This window comes from Cyanistes caeruleus, chromosome 13 (assembly GCF_971803275.1).
Source record: "Cyanistes caeruleus chromosome 13, bCyaCae1.hap1.1, whole genome shotgun sequence".
NCBI lineage: Eukaryota > Metazoa > Chordata > Aves > Passeriformes > Paridae > Cyanistes > Cyanistes caeruleus.
In genome coordinates this window covers 10466134-10470467 of record NC_141713.1, presented here as the reverse complement: position 1 = coordinate 10470467, position 4334 = coordinate 10466134, and the positions used below count along the sequence as shown (strand labels likewise).

The window sequence follows — 4334 nt, the reverse complement described above, 5'->3', positions numbered from 1 at the left end:
GCAGCCAATCGCCGCCCGGCGCCGGCTCACGCGCCCTCAGCGCGCGGGGAAAGGGGGGCGGGGGCAGAAGGGGCGCGAGGGACCCTCGGGGTAGTGCCCAAAATCCCCCCCAAATCCCCCCCAAAATCCCCCCAAAATGCCCGTTCTGCAGCTATTCCTCCTCCGCGGCGGCACAGGCAGAGCCAAGAGGCTGGGCCCAGCCGAAGCCGGGTCTGCGATGCCTGCCCGGCCGGCCCCAAGGAAAGGGGCAGGCTGGTCCCAGCGCTCCCTGCCCGGCAGCTCAGCTCCAGCCCCGGGGGAACCCCCCGCCTCAGCATCGCGGGTACCTCGGGCAGCGAAAGAAGCGAGACGGGTTTATTTTACTCACTGAAAATATCAGGGCCCCCAGTACGAGTCACCTCGGCTCCCCAGGGACCGACACCTGGGGCAGCGTGGCGGAAAGAGAAATTCAGCAGCACGGGGGTCGGGCCAGGAGAGGAAAAGCGGCACGAAGGCCTCGCTTCCCTCCATTAGCTGAGGCGTTTTCGATGCGGAGTTCACCTTCCTCACGCTCACAGTCAGCTGCTGGTGGATGAGGAGAGGCCGTGCTGCCCATTGCTCTGCCTGTGACAGGCGGAGAAAATGAGAGCTTCTCTCTGTCACAGAGAGAGCTCATCACATCCTTTCCATGTTTTTACCTTGTGTATGAAAGCTAGTATTAATCCTACAGATGCAATACAGTAAGGTAGGGGAACAGAGCCAGTCCAGAGTCTTTTAGTGAAATATGGCTCAAAGAGGAAGTGGCTGCTTTGAAACAACCCATTTTGGTGAGGATGGCTCAGACTGCTCACAAAATCAAGCCCAAAGGCAAAACCTGGACCAGTCGCAAGTTACAAAGAATGACTAATTTCTCATGAAGCTTTAATGATGGCTTTGAGCACAAAAGAATAGAACATTTCAGAAGTGATTAGCAGCACTATTGATTGCACATAAAGCATAGAAACTCTCTTAGCATGAACATTTTTCTTTCAACGCCATGCTGGAACATGACATCAACATGGCTGGAAGGAAAACTGGGATGGAGAGGCCATGGGGCCCACACTGGTGAAGAGGAGGGCCTGGAGGGGAGTGCAAATTGTGCTCCCCATGAAAAAGACAATGAGGACCAGCATTCAAGGAGATGCTGATGCCCCAGGCTTCTGTACTGGGGAAACCTCCCAGATTTGTCTTTCTTTTACTGCCATGAAAAACGTGCAAACAGACAAGCTGAATTTCCTCTTCATGCAAGATCAGCCTTACCAAGCTTCCTACCTTTTCTCTGAACACACAGCAAGGGTCTTCTTGCCTTACAGCAGCCCCTTGGCATCGATGACAGGAAAATATGACTTAGTGACCAGGACTCCCCTGTGCCTTAGGTAAGATTAGTTCATGGCTGTGGGCTGCCTCTGGCCCAGGGTGGTTCTCATCTCCTGAGCCTGCCTGCCTGCTGATTCTTCCTCGGGAGGTAATTTGAGCCTTCTTTACCTGTGTGAGTGAGAAAATTGGGCAGTTGGGATCCCTGCTGGGCCTGCAGGAGATGCAATCCCCTCCATGTCCCACTGCAGCTAACAAGAGCTGGCAGGTGAAAAGGGGCAAGCTTTAAACCTGTGTGGTGCAAGTGGACATTTTCAAGAAAAAGAAATAACAATACAACAGCCTGTCCTTCACTAATCACCCTTGAGCTGTGTCTTGAGCCCTGCATGGCACCAAGATCTGCTGCCCCATGGCCAAAGCGTTGTTGCCCTCTCAAGGTGCCATGGCGGGGGGGCTCAGGGTGGCTCCTCAGAGAGGCGAGGGAGGCCTGTACTTTAATCAGCATTTCTCTGCTCATAGGCACCAGCAAGTGTGATCACAGTGTGGGAGGCGAAAAATAGCTGGTGTTTTACTGCAGGTTCTGAGAAAAATGCAATTGTGACAAGCTCTGTTTTCAGCAGTGATCAAGAAATACGTGCTCAAAAGCTGAACCCCTTTGGACAATGCTGCAAAGAGCAGCATTGTCCAAGCAATACCAGCCATTGTGGGGAGGGAGAGGAGGGAAAAGAAAAATGCCATGCCTTTATAAATTAAAATGCTTTTTTTCTCAAGGCTAAAAACAAGATTTCTGTTTAAGATACTGGGAAATCAGCCTCAAACCAGCACAGAGAACAAAGCTCCTTTAAGCACTGGTGAAACTGAGCCTACAGCCTTGTCTAAAAGGAGCCTGTGTTTCTTGCTCACAGCTCAAGTTCTCTGTTGCTCATCTGTGCTGAGGGCTCCCCACTCTCCCAGCTCCCTGCCCACCCCTGCTGCTGCCCCAGCAGGATGCAGGAGAAAATAATTTTGCCCCTCACGTGGCTGCTGACAAAGGGCTGTGCCACACGTGTTTTCTCAAGCTATGTGGGAATGCCCTTATGGTGCACAGGTATGAGCTGAAACCTCCCTCAATCACTGTTAGCCATTACACCCCAGTCCTCCATCACAGCCTGGTTACAGCCCCAAGCAGTCTCTCATTCTCAAATAGGCTGCATGAGAACCTGCTGTGGGCAGCCCCCAGTCAAGTATTGTCAGAGGGAACAGGAGCTTTGGCAGATGTAACCACAATGATGGGGCAGCACCAGCACTCAGGAGCATCTTACCAGCTACAACCACTTCTGAGCTCTGAAAGAGCTGCAGAGAAGGAGGCAAGACAGCAGCAGCCATGTCTCCAGCATCACCAGAGGCAGCCGATCTGGCAGGAAGCAGCAGTGCCAGCCTGGAGCCTCAGGCACCCGTAGGAGTGGCCCCGTTTCAGATTTGGGGCTGGGGGATGACGGAGCAGGCATTTACTGCCAGCACCCCACCCTCTCCCTGCAGTGCAGGGGCCAGGACAGGTGCACACAGCACTCGCTGGGGGCAGGAGAGTTCACAGCGAGTTGGGGACCGATTGAGAGGAGAGGAGGCAGCTCAGCAGTCTCACACCGGGAGTGTGGGGGCAGCACGGGAGAAAAGCCGTCACCCACCTGCAGAGCACACCCGAAAAGCAGCTGCATCTTGCAGGAGCCCCGAGGAAGCCATTATGTGCTGCTTGCAACCGGTACAACAGAGCTTGGCCTTTCTGTTAGAATATGGAGTAAACAAGGGACTTTTTCCCCTTTATAAATAGCAACAGCAGAGTTAACTCGTGCTGAGGTGCACCGAGCTGATCTGCCTTACTTCCTCATTAACATGCCCTGCTGGTCCTGGCAGAAATTAGCAAAATTGTTACAGAATGGCAGGAAAATCCTGTGGCAGGTATCAGTGCAGTGGCAGCTACCTTTGGAAAGCCTGAAGCAGCTTATTTCCACTAGAGAAGGTCATACACAGAAACTGTTTTATTTCAATTGAGAGAAATTTGTTTTCCCACATGTTGAATCATTCTCACTGTTTTATCTCCTATCCATTGCTCTGAATGAGATAAAACCAAAGCATTTGACAACTGCAGCCCCTCCTGCTTTCCAGGAGAGTCAGGGGGGGTTTGCTTGGGCTTAAACGCAAGGATCAGAGCTCCTGGGTTTGAGGAGGACAAAGGCAGGGTCCTGGATACAAAAATCAGACTGAAAACTAAACTATCAGACAAAAATTTAGACTATTAGTGCTTTTCTCCTATTCTAGCTAATCCCAAGGTAACGATTGCCGCGGGTGTGCAGTGTGCTGCAGCCTCCCAAATCTCCAGGGAAAGCCAAGGACAAACACAGCTCCCCACAGGTAACTGTGGGACGTGCCCTTTATTTCATGCCCATTTCCTTCGCAGGAGACCAAGTCTGCTATCAGTGTTATATGATGATTAAATTTCTCATTACTCACTAAGGCTTATCCCTGGATAACACCACAGGAGAGAGCGGGGCGTTCTCACAGTGCCCAGACAGACCCCCACGCATCTGCCTTGTATGGGAAACTCCTTTAACAGCTCAGAGCACACTGGGGCTGCAGCTGGGGCCAGGCAGCACCTTCCAGCTTAGCTGCCCCAGCATCTGCTAACTCATGAAAGACCCCCCAAGGTAAACAGCCTGCAGCTGCACGGGTGGGTTGGTTTTGCCCAGCAGCACTTTAAAAAAACCCCACATCGATAAACAAACAAGCACACAAAACTAATAAAGCACTGTGCTTATTCACAATGATCCTAAAAATCTAGAAGCAAGTCTCCAAGGAGCTGTCATTTTTGCTTAGTGCAGTTTGACTGATTGTGGACACAGATTCAGAAAATTCCAGCGCTGTCCCTATGAACCTGGTATTGGAGAGCCCAGGCTGCTGTGGGAGCGCAGGCAAGGCTGCCTGAAGGAATTTAGCAGGAGCAATTCTTTTCTTGTGGTGCTTTTTTT

General features: G+C 51.8%; 1 long non-coding RNA gene across 2 annotated transcripts; it reads right to left on the bottom strand.

Annotated features, from left to right (window-relative positions):
- Positions 1-147: 147 nt before the first annotated feature.
- LOC147650695 (uncharacterized) lies at positions 148-3443 on the bottom strand. 2 transcript variants are annotated; one of them, XR_015276088.1, is made up of 3 exons: positions 2997-3443; positions 1291-1503; positions 148-603 (listed from the first exon to the last, which is right to left on the bottom strand). It is a non-coding gene; the product is annotated as an uncharacterized LOC147650695 (long non-coding RNA). The 2 variants fall into 2 exon arrangements; XR_015276089.1 differs by lacking the exon at positions 2997-3443 and adding an exon at positions 2634-2788.
- Between the last annotated feature and the right edge of the window lie 891 nt (positions 3444-4334).